The sequence below is a fragment of the Saccopteryx leptura genome, chromosome 2 (assembly GCF_036850995.1).
Source record: "Saccopteryx leptura isolate mSacLep1 chromosome 2, mSacLep1_pri_phased_curated, whole genome shotgun sequence".
NCBI lineage: Eukaryota > Metazoa > Chordata > Mammalia > Chiroptera > Emballonuridae > Saccopteryx > Saccopteryx leptura.
The window spans coordinates 137,843,272-137,861,088 of NC_089504.1; the positions used below are offsets into that span (position 1 = coordinate 137,843,272).

General features: G+C 42.5%; 1 protein-coding gene across 8 annotated transcripts in view; it reads left to right on the top strand.

The window, feature by feature from the left end:
• Positions 1–1,634: 1,634 nt before the first annotated feature.
• RESF1 (retroelement silencing factor 1) overlaps positions 1,635–17,817 on the top strand; it is a 38,426-nt gene continuing 22,243 nt past the window's right edge. For 4 of the 8 annotated variants that reach the window (XM_066368921.1, XM_066368912.1, XM_066368919.1 and 1 more), the window contains exons 1-2: positions 1,635–1,724; positions 8,631–8,694. The gene's annotated coding sequence lies outside the window, so the exon portion shown is untranslated. Of the gene's footprint in view, positions 1,725–2,618; positions 2,685–8,630; positions 8,695–10,944; positions 11,058–17,817 lie in introns of those variants that run through there. The other 4 variants (XM_066368913.1, XM_066368916.1, XM_066368915.1 and 1 more) reach the window with 4 other exon arrangements.

The following is a 17,817-nucleotide window of genomic DNA, read 5'->3' on the forward strand; positions in this document are numbered from 1 at the left end:
GCCTGCACTGCTTTTCCTAAGATTTCACACAAACATTTTCAAGACCACTTTAGATCTACATAATTGGCGGTTTTGCAGGTGGTGCTCTTCAATTCCTTTTTAACAGGGCCTCCCGTGGGCGATTCTGATGCAAATTAAAGGAAGAAAACCTCCGCTGAAGAAGTTCTCTCCTTCTAATGCTTAAATATGCTTCCCAAACAAAGGCACAATCCACTGGAGGGCGGGGCTGGCCTCGCTGGCTACTTATCCCGACGGCGCTAGGACCGCGGCGGCGCCCAGCACGAAGCCCGCTGCTGGCCCCGCCCCTGAAGGCGGGCCGGAGTTGACTTAAACTCTGGAACCGGGGAGCCCGCCGAGTCCTCCTCTCCCCCGGCCTGGGGTCTTCGCTCAGCGGTAAGTGTGAGACCTGGTACTTGGCTATCCTTTCTTGGCTTTTTCGGACTCCCAGCCAGGCGCCAGGCGCCAGGAGCCCAGGTGCCCGCGGGCTAGAGCAGGGGGCGCCCCCGACCGCCGAGCGCTTTTGTTCTGAGGCGGTTACGGAGTCGCGCGGGCTGCGGGCGCTCGGGCGGCTCCCGGCCTGGAGAGCCCCGCGGGCCGCCGCCCCGACCTCGGTCGGCTCGCCCCGCCCGCTGCCCGCGGAGGACGCCCGGCCCGCGGAGGACGCCGCGCCCGAGTCCTAGGGTGCCGCCTGGCCGCTGTTTTCCTTAAAGCGCCTCAGCCGTCCGCGTGTGCGCATTTTGTTCAGCTCCGGGGCGTCTGGTGGGGCGGAGCGGGGCGGTGGAAGCGCAGCTCCTGCTTTTAATTATTTCTTGTCGCTGGAGTGAAGAAAAAAATCTTCGTTTTGCATTTACTGTTTATCGAGCGCTCCCATCCGGCCCACCATTATCATGCGGTTCCTCCCGAAGCCAGAGTACCGCGCGCACCTCCCAGTGGCCCGCGGGCACGTCTGGCCGGGGCTGCCGGTCCTTGGCGGCGGTTCCTGCCTGCCGGCATTTTTAATGCACGGCCGCGTCCCGGTTCTCGGTGCCCCGGCTAGCGCTCCTGGGGTCCTGAGCTGGGCAGCAAGCTTTCGGGGCGTCGTTTCAGTGAAAACGTGGTATTTGTAATGCTTTCAGTGCCTGGCTTCAAGGTGCCGAGAACACAGGCGATGGTGTTTGAGCTTGGAATGCATTTCATTGGGCGGGTCGCAGAGTTTATTTAATATGTTAGCTATAAATCATTGAAGTTTTTAAATTTAGTGTTAACATGCATGAAGGTTTAGGTTTAAAGCCCCCTCCCCTTATAGTTGGGTTCTTTTTTTACACATCTAGAAAATTGCTAGTGTTCTTGTTTGGGAATGAAGGAACAGTACCGTGATGAACTTGGAGAAGGGCACGTATATTGGAATTCTAACTTGAAAAGGGAATTGTATTTTAGGCCAGAGCTAGTTTCTATTTTGTTTTTGCTCACTTCAGAATTTAGGAAACTCGGTGTGCTTTTTGTGCAACTTATAAATAACAGCTTTGCAAAGCGATGTCATTTCAAGTAGACAGAATTAGCATGTAGTTTTATTATGAATTTAATAGAATTAAAAGTGTCTTGCAAATTTTACATTAAGTAGTTATTAATTATGTAGTTTCTTCCTGTTCCAGGAAGAAGAAGTAAACATTGTGGAGAGGCACTGACATATTTGAAGAGAAATGGGAACATAAACAGCAATGAAAGAGTGACTTTTCTGTTTAAAGGTGAGTCTGTCACCTACAAATATAACTATTATTATGGCTAATATCATTAGCAGATAGGTAAAGACAAACAAAATGGATTCTGAGTTCAGTATCAGTCTGGATATACAGGCCTGTTGGTGACTGAGGAATAGTTGTCTACCTTTGGTGTCAGCAGCTCATCCTTATGGGTTTTTTGACATCCATAGATGGGTAGATGTTCATTCATGGTTAGGCGCCTGATAAGCTGCTTTAAGGGTTAGGTTTGCATGTTTCTTTTTTTTTTCTTCTTTTTTTTTTTCATTTTTCCGAAGCTGGAAACGGGAGGCAGTCAGACAGACAGACTCCCGCATGCGCCAGACCGGGATCCACCCGGCATGCCCACCAGGGGGCGATGCCCTGCCCCTCTGGGGCTTCGCTCTGTTGCGTCCAGAGCCACTCTAGCGCCTGAGGCAGAGGCCACAGAGCCATCCCCACTGCCCGGGCCATCTTTGCTCCAATGGAGCCTCGGCTGTGGGAGGGGAAGAGAGAGACAGAGAGGAAGGAGAGGGGGAGGGGTGGAGAAGCAGATGGGCGCTTCTCCTCTGTGCCCTGGCCGGGAATCAAACCTCGGACTCCTGCACGCCAGGCCGACGCTCTAGTAGAGCCAACCGGCCAGGGCAGGTTTGCATGTTTCTTTAATAGATGTCCTTTTTTTATAAATAACATCTCCAGGTGGCAATTATTTTTAAAAGTCTTTGTCCCTGGGAGCTTGCTAAGTTAACCTGATGTGAAGCCAGGAACCCGTAGGGCACAGTGGGGCCTTGCTTGTACCTAGCACTGGATCCAGGTCCACGGGGTGGTCCTGGGTGGGCTTCTTCAGATAACCTGCTAAGCTACCAAGTAGATGTTGGCACCAATCCATTTCCCAACTTCCAGGATCCCTTGGTGTCATCCGTGGCCAATACAAGTCACACTGGGACTTGGAAGAGGAGATTCTTTATGGTGAGATGACTGAGATCCATGTTACTATCTACTTAAAATTCTCTACATCCTCTGTTTCTTATTTGTTTGGTTTTATTTTTCTGGCAAATAGTGTCAGGGGAAGACAGCATAGAATACAACTCTAGTCTTATAAAGCCAAAGTGATCATCTCCAGGGCTTCTATGTTGTGAAAACCAAGTGTTCAGAAAGAAACCTTATGTCAGGTATCCCCAAACATTTTACACAGGGGGCCAGTTCACTGTCCCTCAGACCGCTGGAGGGCTGGACTATAAAAAAACAACTATGAACAAATCCCTATGCACACTGCACATATCTTATTTTAAAGTAAAAAAAACAAAACGAGAACAAATACAATATTTAAAATAAAGAACAAGTAAATTTAAATCAACAAACTGACCAGTATTTCAATGGGAACTATGGGCCTGCTTTTGGCTAATGAGATGGTCAATGTCCGGTTCCATATTTGTCACTGCTCGCCGTAACAAGCGATATGACGAGCTTCCGGAGCCGTGACGCCTGCATCTCGTGTCACCGGAAGTAGTACTGTATGTGAGCAACGCTGCACTTTGCAGCGCCACCACATACTGTGCTCCTCTCACTGGCCACCAATGAAAGAGGTGCCCCTTCCGGAAGTGTGATGGGGGCCGGATAAATGGCCTCAGGGGGCTGCAGTTTGGGGACCCCTGCCTTAAGTGATGATTAAGATCGTGGTGCTTGGAATCAGACTGCTGAACATTATTAGCTCTTGGCTCTGCCACTAATGATCTATACAACCTTGGGAAACTTGAACTTCTTTTCCTCAATCATCTGATCTGTAAAATGGGGATAATAGTAATACCTACTTCATAAAATTGTCATAATACAGCACGCTTGGGGCAGCTCCAAGCACATGTGTCCAAGAAATTTTAGCTGTTGTAATGTTAGAGGAAATACTCCCCCCCCCCCCCCCGCACGCTGGAAACTTGGGGAGAGACAGCCAGACAGACTCCCGCATGCGCCTGACTGGGATCCACCCGGCATGCCCACCAGGGGCGTTGCTCTGCCGCCACCAGAGCCACTCCAGCGTCTGGGGCAGAGGCCAAGGAGCCATCCCCAGTGCCCGGCCATCCCTGCTCCAATGGAGCCTCGGCTGCGGGAGGGGAAGAGAGAGACAGAGAAGAAGGAGGGGGGGGGTGTGGAGAAGCAAATGGGCGCCTCTCCTATGTGCCCTGGCCGGGAATCGAACCCGGGTCCCCCGCACGCCAGGCCGACGCTCCACCGCTGAGCCAACCGGCCAGGGCCTAGAGGAAATACATTTTGTGGCTTAAGACAACAGTATGTATTATACAAAATTCAGTTTGCTAATTTAAGCTCTAAATGAACTAAACAGATTTGTGTTGATAAAATTTTTCACTATAGAGTCTGTTATAGTAAACTTGTTATTGAACAAGTTCCAAAGGGAGATGTAAACATATTTTGACCAGTAATTGATAAATGTGGCTGTTGTGACCTGATAGTGTATGTGTTTGAGAATAAAAAGTGAAACCAAAAATGTATGTAAACACGTTATTGAACTTGAAGCTTGTTGTTGAACAAGACAATGTAAATATTTACATTTGAAGCAAAAGAAAGTTGTAAATGGGCATGGTGGCTGGCTCAAATATCTAAGGGGCTGAAGCTTCGAGGTCCTCTCTCCTACTGATCCTTGCTGATGTCTGAATGTCAGACGCTTGAGGACTTCATCCCACTGAGCAAGGTCATTCAGGACCCAGTCTAAGCTAAACCTAGGCTGAGCCGGCCACTCGTCTGAACTGTGAGTGAATTAAAGCCTATGTGCCTTTTACCTTCCATTTTGTCTCTGTCTCTAAGTTAAATTGAATTTCATTACATCATAAAACCTTTGTTCACCAGCTGGGAATATACTTTCCTGAGTGTTACTATGACATTCTGTTGTAGGTTCTGTTTTTATAAGAGTACCAGACATAACTCTAGTTTTTACTTGCAGGCTTATTTGAAATCATGAATGCCTCTTATTAAATTCTCCACCTAGGGGAAATTTGCAACACTGCTTTTCCATATCCTGTGATGTTACACGAGCTCCATTTTCATATTATCATGTTCTTGGACACAATAGGAACATAAATGTGTAGAGAATTACTGTTTAAAAAGGTATTTGTAAGGGTGGGTTTCAAGATTTTGTTCTAGGCACGTCTCCATCCTCTCCCATGCCCCCACTGGAGGAGGACTGTATAAAATAGATACAGAAAGCTCTCCATATGAGATCAACAGCAGTTTACCAACCCTGTTTATAGAAGTGCAAGTTAAAATTTACTTTGTAATATACCTTAAAGAAGGAAGTAATAATGGTGGACCTGGAAGAATTCTAAATGCTTTGTTGAGGCAGCTATGTAGTGTATCTTACTCTAAGTGTATTTGTAAATTGAAGAGCAGTGTTGGCCTGTTGAAGTAAATGTCTCATGTGAGACATTTTCTCATAGGTATAATGATTGTTGAGATTTAATCAGTCACTAAGGTTCTCTCGAGATGTATTAAATTACAAGGATATATTTGTAAATACAAATTTTAACTTGCGCTTAAAATTGTAAATTGTTCAAAGAAATAATATTGGATATCCAAGTAGACTCCCCCCTCTCCAGGGAATCTTGAATCTTTAAATTTTTATTGATTTTAGAGAAAGGGGCTAGAGTAGTGGTTCCCAATCCCCAGGCCGTGGACTGGTACCCGTCTGTGGGCCATTTGGTACTGGTCCGGAGAGAAAGAATAAATAGCTTACATTATTTCTGTTTTACTTATATTTAAGTCTGAACGATGTTTTATTTTTAAAAAATGACCAGATTCCCTGTTACATCTGTCTAAGACTCACTCTTGATGCTTGTCTCGGTCATGTGATACATTTATCCGTCCCACCCTAAAGGCCGGTCCGTGAAAATCTTTTCTGACATTAAACCAGTCTGTGGCCCAAAAAAGGTTAGGGACCACTGGGCTAGAGAGAGAAACATTGATTTGTTGTTCCACTGATATATGCATTCATTGGCAGATTTTCTTTTTCTTTTGATAGAGACAGAGAGGGCAGATAGGGACAGACAGACAGGAAGGGAGAGAGAGCAGAAAAGCGTCAATTCTTTGTTGCAGCTCCTTAGTTGTTCATTGATTGCATTCTCATATGTGCCTTGACTTGGGAGCTACAGCAGAGCAACTGACCCCTTGCTAAAGCCAGTGACCTTTGGCCTCAAGCTTGCAACCATAGGGTCATGTCTGATCCCACACTCAAGCCATGACCTCGGGGTTTTGAACCTGGGTCCTCTATGTCCCAGTCCAACACTGTCTACTGTGCCACTGCCTGGTCAGTCTCATTGGTTGATTCTTGTATGTGCCATGAATGGGGATTGAACCAGCCTTGGCATATCCAGATGACACTAAGTAATTGAGCCACCTGGCCAGTACTGTATACTTAAGTTTTAAGAAATAAAAATCATAAGCAGACTCCAGTTTTTTAAGACCCAAAAGAAAATTTATTGGATTACATAATTTAAAGGCGACATTCAAGTTTGGCTTGATCCAGCATCTGAATCTGAATCTGAAATAAAGGTTTAAAGACCTCAGACACTGGCTTGGACTTCATAGCATTGATTTTATTCTCAGGCACACCATCTTTTTTTTTTTTTTTGCATTTTTCTGAAGCTGGAAACGGGCAGAGACAGACTCCCGCATGCGCCCCACCGGGATCCACCCGGCACGCCCACCAGGGGCGATGCTCTGCTCCTCCGGGGCGTCACTATGTTGCAACCAGAGCCACTCTAGCGCCTGAGGCAGAGGCTACAGAGCCATCCCCAGCGCCCGGGCCATCTTTGCTCCAATGGAGCCTTGGCTGCAGGAGGGGAAGAGAGAGACAGAGAGGAAGGAGAGGGGGAGGGGTGGAGAAGCAGATGGGCGCTTCTCCTGTGTGCCCTGGACCGGAATCGAACCCAGGACTTCTGCACACCAGGCTGACGCTCTACCACTGAGCCAACAGGCCAGGGCCTGGCACACCGTCTTTTGTTGGGTAGCCCTCATATCTAGCATGTATCTTTAGACAAAAGAATGTCCAAATCTATAGAAGATTTTATGAGTTTATTTGAGCCTAACTGAAGATATGCATGGAAGCAAGATCCCACGGACTGAGAAAATGCTCTGGAGTATGGCAGTTTTGAAGTTCTTTTTATACATTTGGGATTAAAGAAAAAACAGTAGGATTACATGAAACTCACTGATGGTAGATTATGGAGGCTGGAGAAACCGGGTGTTGGGGGGAGATAAGTCACTGATTGGATAAAAAGTAAAATGGAGATATACAGGGTGTTAGCATTTACAGTAAATAGGGATGGTAAACAGGCAACAAGATCAAAATGCTCCCTTGAGGGTGGTTGTGCCTCCCAGGGGTCTGGAAAAGATTACTCTGGCATTCCCAAGGTATGCTAACCTAGGTTCAGGAGAACAATGGGCAGGGCTTTCAGGCAAAGTCAAACCTTTCACTAAGGAAGGCATAGACCAGAGGCATGACTACCCTCTGACAGGTCCAGTTAGGAATTTGTGATCAGATCATCCCAGGAGATGACATTGGTCCCTGAGCTTGTCACGTTTACTACTAACCCTTTTTTCACATAGCCAGTCAGCTTCATCATGCACAGGACGTGTTCTTCTGTTGTTCCACCAAAAGTTTAAACTCCATTGGCTCTCGCTGGGTCATGAGCATGTCTGTAGTCATAATAGGAAAATGCTATGGTTCTGGTTGTTAAACTAGCTTTGAGATGTAATTCATATACCATATTTATGTACAGTGGTTTAAAGTATGGTCACATATATGAATATTTATGTTATTGTCACCACTATCAGTTTTAGAACATATTCTCGACCTCTACCCCAAAAAGAATGTCCGTACTCATTTGCAGTCACTTCTTATTCATGCTCAACCTCCCCATCCTTAGGCAACTGTTGATCTAGTTTCTGTCTCTAGATTTGTGTATTCTGAACATTTCAAGGTTCATCCATGTCAATGCATTTCTGTACATTATTCCTTTATGTTACCAAGTAATACATTGTGTAGATATGCCACATTTTGTTACCTTTCCATAAGGTAATAGATGTACTATTTCTACTTTTTGGCCATTGTGAGTAATGCTGCTGAGAGTATTCATGTGCAAGTGTTTGTATAGACCAGTGGTAGTCAACCTAGTCTGTACTGCCCACTACTGGGCGTCCCAGCTTTCATGGTGAGGGGTAGCGGATCAACCAAAGTTTAAATTAAAAAGATAGATTTTTTTTTTTTTCTTTTCATTTTTCTGAAGCTGGAAACAGGGAGAGACAGTCAGACGGACTCCCGCATGCGCACGACCGGGATCCACCTGGCACGCCCACCAGGGGCGATGCTCTGCCCATCCTGGGCATCGTCATGTTGCAACCAGAGCCACTGTAGCGCCTGAGGCAGAGGCCACAGAGCCATCCCCAGTGCCCGGGCCATCTTTGCTCCAATGGAGCCTTGGCTGCAGGAGGGGAAGAGACAGAGAGGAAAGCGTGGCTTAGGGGTGGAGAAGCAAATGGGCGCTTCTCCTGTGTGCCCTGGCCGGGAATTGAACCCGGGTCCTCCGCACGCTAGGCCAACACTAAAAAAGATAGATTTAACTATAGTAAGTTGTTTCATAAAGATTTATTCTGCCAAACTTAGCGAAAATCTGACATAAAGTACTTGGCAAGTAATTATTATTATATGCTTTAACTTGTTATAACTCTGCTTTATAAATTTTATAAAGTAAAGTTATTTCCCTGTTTTATAAATCACCATTACTGTGGAACTGGTGGTCGGTTAGAAAATTTTACTACTAATAGAGAATCAAAAGTGGGCAGTCGGTATAAAAAGGTTGACTACCCCTACTATAGACTCTTTTAAAAGATTTTATTTATTCATTTTAGAGAGAAGAGAGCGAGAGGAAGATAGAAGGAGAGAGAGAAGCAGAAAGCATCAACTCCATACCAGGCAAGCCCAGGGTTTCGAACCAGCAATCTCAGTGTTCTAGGTTGATGCTTTATCCACTATACCACCACAGGCCAGGCTATATAGACATTTTCCTTTCTTTCTTGTTTTTGTATTGTTTGTTTGTTTCTTTGCAGGACAGAGAGGAAAGGAGAGAGATGAGAAGCTTCAACTCGTAGTTTTGGCACTTATAGTTTCCATTGATTGCTTTCTCATATGTGCCTTGACTGGGGGCTCTACCTGAATTAGTGCCCCTTCCTCAAGCCAACGACCTTAGGCTTCAAGTCAGTGACCATGGGGTCATGTCTATGATCCCACATTCAAGCCAAATGAGCCCACACTCAAGCCAGTGACCTAAGGTTTAAACCTGGGTCCTCAGTGTCCTAGGTTGAAAGTATCCACTGTGCCACCACCTGGTCAGGTTGTAGACACATTTTTAATCCTTGGGTACATATACACGTAAAAGTGGTATTGCTTTGTTAAAGGGTAACTATATTTGACCTTTTGAGGATCTGCAAGACTATAATTTAAAGTAGGTAGAAATTTATATTCTCAGTAGCAATGCATGAGTTTCAGTTTGTCCACATCCATATCCACACTTGTCTTTTTTATTTTTTTAGCTTAAGAAAGAGATAATTGGGGACAGACAGGGAAGGAGAGATGAGAAGCAATAACCCTTTTTTGTGGTCTTAGTTCATTGATTGCTTTCTCATATGTACCTTGACTAGAAGGCCCTAGCTGAGCCAGTGACCTTGGGCTTCAAGCCAGGACCGTGGACTCATGCCTGTGATCCCACACTCAAGGTGGTGAGCCTGCACTCAAGCTGGTGACTTCAGGGTTTTGGCCCTGGGTCCTCAGAGTCCCAGGTTGATGCTTTATCCACTGCGCCACCACCTGTTCAGGCTACACTTGTCTTTAATTAGAGCCATCATAGGGAGCATGAAGTTGGTAGGTAGCTCATTGTGGTTTTGGTTGCATTTCCTTGATGACTAATGATGTTGAACATCTTTTTTGCATGCACATTAGCTATTTGTATATCTGTTTTGAAGGAAGTGTCTATTCAAAAACTTTCTGGCCTGATCAGTGGTGGTGCAGTGGATAGTTATCTACCTGGGACACTTGAGGTCCCAGGTTTGAAACTCTGAGGTCACCAGCTTGAGCATGGGTTCAAGGGTCACTGGCTTGGCTGGAGCCCCACCCCTTCCAAGGCATGTATGAGAAGCATCCAGTGAACAACTAATGTGACACAACTACAAAGTGACACTTCCCATCTCCCTCCTTCCTCTCTCTCTTTCCCACTCACAAACTAACAAAAACCCCTCTTTTTTGACTGAATTGTCTTTTTTATTGGTCAGTTTTAAGAATTCATATATTCTGGATTTTAGTTCCTTACTGGTGACCACAAATATGAGGATTTATTTGATTTCTATTCCATTGACCAATATCTATCTTATGTCAGTACCACGTGGCCTTATTGACTGTAGTTTTGTAGTGTTAAAAAACAAAATTAAACCAAATAAATTTGAAGATACTACTGAATTTTTTAATGTTTATTGATTTTTAGAGAGGAAAGGAGAGAGACAGAGAATTAGGAACATCAGTCTATTCCTGTATGTGCCCTGACCAGGGATTGAACCAGCAACTTCTGTACTTTGGGATGACACTCCAACCAACTGAACTATTCAGCCAGGGCAGATCTTACTGACTTTATTGAGTGATTCTTGAATCAGGCAGCATCCCAGCTAGTAAACAGGTGCTCCAGGAAGTTCTGGGAAATTAGTAATATTGCATGTCAATATAACTGAAAATTTAAAAAGTGGGAAATGGAAGGATTTTCTAGGAAAACTGGTTGGCAAGAAAGTTATTAACAAAGTCAATGGAAGGATTGTTTTGGGAAGAGTCACATGACTTGGGGAATATGGCTGCAAGGCAGATTCAAGTAGATTACCTCCCTGAGATCAAGAAATTCCACACCTGTCCTGATGCGCAACGGCTATGATTTTGGTCCCTGGTCAGGGCACATGCAGGAACAAATCAGTGTTTTTATCTCTACCTCTCCTCTCTCTAAAATCAATACATTTATTTCATTCCTGGGAAGGGCTGAAACTGCAATTAAGTCTCAGTTTGCTGTTTTGAGGGGCAAATGATCCCTCAGCATATTCTTTAGTAATTCTAGTCAGTTTTGAAAATGAGGCATAAGAGTCCTCCAACCTCATTCTTTTTCAAATTGAGTTTTAGGATCACGGTCTCAATTTCTGCAAAGAAATGTGTGAATTTGGTAAGGATTGAACTGAACTGAACTGAACCTGTAGATGATCAGTTTGGAGTATTGCCACCTTAACAGATTAATTCTCCAATCTATGAATGTGAGTTTTTCTCCTCAGTTATTTAAATCTTCGATTTCTTTTAGCAATGTTATATAGTATTCAGGTATAAAGTTTTTATTTTTTTGTTACTATATTTTTTTCTAAGTTAAATGTTTTATAGATCTACATTTGGTTTTTGTATATTGAGCTTGTATTAGACAACATAGCCAATCTAATTTATTAGTTCTATATTGTTCTGTGGATTCCTTAGCAGTTTTCTTTTATATAAGATGATGTTTTCTGCAAGCAGAGATGTCTTGTATTTCTCTTTTCTGCTTTTTGTTGAGCCTAACTGCCATGGTTAGACCCTCTAGTACAGTGTGAATTGAAGTGGCAAGAGCAGACATTGTCTTTTTCCTAACTTAGAGGGAAAGCATTCAGTCATTCACCAGAGTATGTGAATGGGTTTTTGTAGACGTCCCTTGTCAAGTTGAGGAAGTTTTCTTCTATTTTTAATTTCAGTGTTTTTATAATGAGAGGGTATTGGATTTTAAGATGCATTTAATTTTAGTCACATTCAATGTTGATTTGATCTGTGACGATCGTGTGATTTGTCCTTTTTCCTTTTGGTATATTACATAACTTTTTTTTTTTAAATCTATATTGATCAGTCTTGCATTGCTAAGTCTCACTTGCTCACAACATGTAATTATTTTTATTTGCTGCAGTATCTGGTTTGTTAGTATTTTGTTGAGGATTTTGCATGTATGGGGCTCCTTGGATTACAACACAGTTCCATTCCTATGATGGTGATGTAACCTGAATTTTGGTGTAAGTTGAAACTCACTAGCTTAAGTCACTTATGTATCCTAACACAGTTGTAAAATCATAATCTAGAACATAAAAACACAACTAAGCCACAGAAAAAGGAAAAGAACATAAATATAGGGACCATGATAGAGGCCAGAAAGTCACCCAGAAAAGCAAACAAATGGAACACTTGTGCTTTTAACAGTCCAAAATGATGTAGGTAAGCATATTGGAGGACACCAACTCCCTCACTCATGCTGCATTACTGCGTGTGTTACTGCCTATTCTTTCTGCATGCAACCAAATTAGTTCACCCATGAAGTCCATAGGTACAGTTCTAATGGCATAAGCCAAAACCCTCCACTCAATTTTTTAAAGTTTTCATGGGAGTGAATATATCATAAACTCGAAACTTTTATATGTTGAGACTGTTATAACCTAGGGACCCCTGTATATTCATAACCTTTTGATCTGTAGTTTTATTGTGATTTCTGTTTTGGTATTATAATATTAGCCTCGTTGATTTTTTTTCTTCTTCTTCTCCCATTGAGGGCCTGACCTGTGGTGGTGCAGTGGATAAAGCGTTGACCTGGAACGCTGAGGTCACCAGTTCAAAACCCTGCACTTGTCTGGTCAAGGCACACATGGGAGTTGATGCTTCCTGCTCCTCCCCCTTCTCTCTTTCTCTCTCTAAAGAAATGAATAAAAAATATAAAAACAAATTTTTCCATTGATTTGCGAGGGAGAGAGAGAGAAGTAACAATTCGCTGTTACACTTCGTTGTTTCACTTAAATGTGTACTCATTGCTTGCTTCTCGAATGTACCTTGACTAGGGATTGAACACATGACCTCTTTGCATGTTGGGCAGAGGCCCATTTCACTGGCTGTGGCCTCATAAAATTTAGTTGGGAAGTATTTCCTCCTATTTTGTGTTTTAGAAGAGTATGTAAAATTGGTTTTAAATCTTGATATTTTTGGTGTGATTCACAGGAATGCCGTCTGCGCCTGACTATTTATTTCTGGGTAGTTTTTGTTACTAATGCCATCTCTATAGTTCTGTTTAGATTTCCCAGGTCTTCTCGAGTCACTTTTGGTCAGTTATGTCTTTTGGAGCTCTGTATGCAATTCCAGTGTGTATGTGGTGGGAGATTACCCTCACCACCAAGTAATTCTCTGCAGACAGATGGAGGGCTCAGTCCCAAAAGGCTAGCTCCCCACCATGCAGATGCTGGTGTTGTTACATGTGCTTCTGATGCACTGGCTATAGCTTGCAGGTTCCCACAATTCTTTCTTAAGACATTAGATGGCTAGTCCGCAAGTCTAGATTGTTACTTCAACAAATTGAATTGCTCTATAGCATTATTAAAGATTTTCAAGACCCCTTTCCTTAGGTTCAGTTAATTTGCTAAGGCGACTCACATAACTTAGAAACATTTTATGCTCTTGCCTGATAGCTTGATTGGTTTGAGCATTGTCCCTGTGTGCAAACGTTGTGGGCTCAATTTTGTCAGGTTACATGTAGGAACACGTTGATATTTGTTTCACTCACTCTCTCTCCCTTCTTCACGCTCTAAAATAAATTTTTTAGAAAAAGGTAAAAAAGAGGAAACCTTTTACTTATGTAATTACTAGTTTATTGCATAGGATGTGTTAACAGCCTGATGGAAGAGAAGCATAAGGTGAGGTTCATGTAAAGGGACTTTCATGTCCTTTTCTAGCATGCCACGCTCCCCAGATTTCCACACGTTCAGCAACCCAGAAGCTTTCTGAATCCTTTCCTTTTGGTTTCTTATGGAGGCTTTATTATAATGGTCATGACTGGTGAGATGAAAACATCTTTATTAGTCTCATCACTTAGGAAAATCTAAGGGTTTTAGGAGCTCTGAGCCAGAAATGGGGACACCCTGTACATGAAAAATTCTGAACAAAATACTAACAATCCAAACTTAACATTGTCTATATAGGTCTGTAACTTTAAATCAGGGGTAGTCAACCTTTTTATACCTACCGCCCACTTTTGTATCTCTGTTAGTAGTAAAATTTTCTAACCTCCCACTGGTTCCACAGTAATGGTGATTTATAAAGTAGGGAAGTAACTTTATAAAATTTATAAAGCAGAGTTACAGCAAGTTAAAGCATATAATAATAATTACTTACCAAGTACTTTATGTCAGATTTTCGCTAATTGGCAGAATAAATCTTTATAAAACAACTTACTATAGTTAAATCTATGTTTTTATTTATACTTTGGTTGCTCCGCTACCACCCACCATGAAAGCTAGAACACCCACTAGTGGGCGGTAGGGACCAGGTTGACTACCACTGCTTTAAATGAAATGACTGATAAAACCAATCTTATTATAGGTTAATTGGTATAAACAAGAATTAAATTTCTGTGGCATCTCATCAATGTTAAAACAATGTTATTTGAGGACCTGCTGTATATAAGGTATTTACTTATTTGTTTGTTTTTTTGAGAGAGAGGAAGGTAGAGAGATGAGAAGCACCGACTCTTAGTTGCATCACTGTAGTTGTTTGTTGGAGGAAAGCCAAAGCACCCAATGACTGTCTGTTCCCATCCTGAAGAAGTGAAGGTCGAGGCCAAGCACTCATGACTGAAAGTGGTTGTGTCCAGGGAAGGCCCCAAAGATGTGGGTGTTTTGCCCTACCAGAGCTTTCTGCAGATCAGGAATCAGACAGCAGATGGTGTTATGTCTCAGAAAGGGCAAGAGAAATCTAATCAGTTTTTGCAAAATTAAGCAATACAATTGTACACTATATTCTGCTTGTTAGTTTCTTACGCAAGATGACAGTTCTGCTTAATAAATTGGGTAGCTGATCTCTCCAAAGCACCTCAATCCTGGAGAGATTGGGGTCTTCCACTTGCAGTGTTGTTGTTGCTGCCTCATTCCTTTGCGGCTTCTCTTTATGAAACTCTGAACATTAACAACAGTTGTTCATTGATTGCTCCTTGACTGGGGAGCCTCCAGCAAGCAAGCCTGTGCTTAAAGCCGGCAATCTCGGTTTCAAACCTGGGTCGTCAACATCACAGGTCAGTACTCTGTCCACTGCACACCACCGCTCAGGCTGTATTTTTTAATGTAAATTATAATATCACAGAGGGGTTATCTTTTTTATCTAAATTGTTAAACATATTGGCATACGGTTATTCATAGTATTTTCTTTAATGTAAGATTGGTAGTAATGTCCCTATAGTAATTTGAGTGTGTGGTTTTTTTTTCTTGGTCAGTCTACTAAGGTTTATTAATTTCATTGATCTTTTCATAGACTCAACTGTGGTTTGACCCTTTTCTCTATTTTCGTGTTCTCTTGGCAAAACTTTATGACAGCAAAGGATATAATATAAGATCAGCAAAGAAATATGTATAGGCAAATTCCTTAAAGGTCAAATTTTTATTTCTACTTTCTCCCTCCATGAGAATTGCATAGACATGCTTTTTTGGTAGGTGCAGACTGCAGGGACATATGATTTTAAGAATTTTTACATGTAAAAACTCTTTAGGACCCCACAGAAATTTTGTTTTGTATAGATTACAACAGTATTTACTACATTAGAAACTAAAACTGAGGAATTAAAAAATATATTTTTTATTTAAGAGTACAATAAATTATTTCATGTTAATATATTTTCCAAAAACAATAGTGAAAAGAGTAGCATTGTTTTGTATTTTTGCAAATCTCTTTTATATCTGGCTTAACAGAAATGGCTGGATTCTCCTCTCTGCATTTTAACACATGTATTTTTAGTTAAGTAGTTGAAAGGTGTTTCTCAGGTGACTACTTCATTATGGCCCTAAAGATTCACTGCCACAATTTGTCAGTTTTTCCATTTTCTTACTACATGGACCATGTTAACTGGTCAGTTTGTTGTGGCTAGTGTGGCTTGGAGTGTGGAATCTGTCAGTTTCACAATTAAGTGATTGCCATCCCTTCTTACCCCGTAAAACTTGCATAGCTCCCCTGTGTTGTTGGGGAAAGAAGACTGGAGAGTCAAGTGGTGGGAGCAGAAACCATAATGTAATTTATCCCAGGCTGTTACTATCATCCTCAACATAACTGCTGGCCAATGGAAACCATAATCTAAGGAAACTTAGAAACTTTTAACATTTGCTGACTTTGGGCAAGGATGTCCTTGGGAGTTGTGTCCTTGGGCAAAGGCTTGAATACCTCATCCTATTAGTCATGATTTCTGTGGCTTCCTGATGAAGGGAAAGCAAAGCACTCATGTATATATTTCCTGGGCTATAATTATGGCTCTGAATTTAACTGATTGCTGGATCTGTCATCCCTTTCCTGATCCTGCTGACAAGAAGGTAAACTCTGTCCTATAGGTCTCTTCCGGTACTTCTGGATATAACCCGTTCCAACAGAACCCAGGACAACCAGAGTAAACGCTGGGATATGGTTTATAATGACAGGGGTAACAGGGAAAACCAGTTTTATCAGATTTCTCTTTAGAAGCATTTCAAACTGATCAGTTTTACTAAGGGAATTTTTCTACCTTAGGAGGCATAAAAAAGGCTTACTCCTATTTTAATGAGTAAAACTTACACTTCTAATACAATTTGTTACCCCAACAATATACTGAATCTCATGTAGCTTACACCTTCCTGTTAAACACTAATCCTGTATGCAAAGCAGTTGTCAGAGATTTTTAGGTATTTGAGACCACTCACCATCTATTGGATCATGTTTCCTTGAATAGGGTACTGAGAGGGCTCCAAAATGAGTTGTAAGGCAGAGCTCCAAGGAAAGATAACTGACTTCTTCAGGTGTACTTTCTTATTTTTAATTCCCACTTTAGGTTATAACAATTAGAAAAAGTGGTCTGAAATTTGTCCCTGTCCTCTGCTCTGGGAAATACAACAAACTACACTTGACCTTTGGACAACGTGAGTTCAAACTGTGAAGATCCACTATACATGGATTTATTTTTCAATAAGTACTAAACTTCATAAGTACAGTATGTCATACATAATAACATTCAAAAACATGTGCTTTTTGTTATTAGTAAGGCTTCCAGTCAACAGTAGACTATTGGTTAGTTATGTTTTTGGAGAGCCAAAAAGATATACTTGGATTTTCAATTGCAGGCGGTGGGGTGGGCAGGAGTCAGTACCTGTAACCTTTGTGTTGTTCAACCATCAGTGTAGACTTTCTAGCCAGAGTGATAGTTGACATTGCTCTGAACTTCCTGTTGGCCATTCATGATGGGATATATGTGGTTGCCAATACCCTGTTCTATACCTGGATTAATCAATCAGGAAAAAGTAGAGCTGTTTCTGACTCCAGTTTTCCGTGTAGCTCTTGCTGGTGAACCTTGATGGTATCTGGGACATAATTAGCTAGCTTCGTGTGGGGGCCTGGTCATCCTGTTGGGAGTCGTCATCTAGTCACTCTACCTGGTGTAGCCTGAGAGAAAGTATAATTCATTAGAGTATCTAGTTGAGTGGCCTGTGATTCTGAAGAGAATTTATAGCTGGATACATAGAAGATTGGAGAGTAGAGGTATAGGGGAACAGCTTCACCATGGTGCCCCAGTGACTGTCTTCTTGTAGGCTGCACAGTTCATCTCAGTCGGACCCACACCTTGGGAGGACATCCTGCACATCCTCCCAGAACAAACTGATAGCCTTGTGAGAAAGAGCCACAAGGTTATTTCTTGTGTGCCTCCCTAGTTTCAGTTAGGCTCAGGACTTGACCCCCTCCCTTTCTGTTTGGGGTAGAGCTGTAGGCTATAAAATGGCTATTGTTGGTTCCTCAGCAGCCTGTGGTTTCATCTTCTGGAACTGGGGGGGGGGGGGCACCGATGTTTTTTTTCTGTTTGAGTAAGTAATTACCTGTATGTGAATCTGTTGGTTGGTCTCTTTTCGAGCTATATGGCAGCATGACAAACCAGCTTAACAGCTGTGATAGGAGGGCTTCTAGCCCTGCTAGCCCTGGTGCGCTAGACCCTTAAGTTCATTAATTCATTGTGACAATTAAATG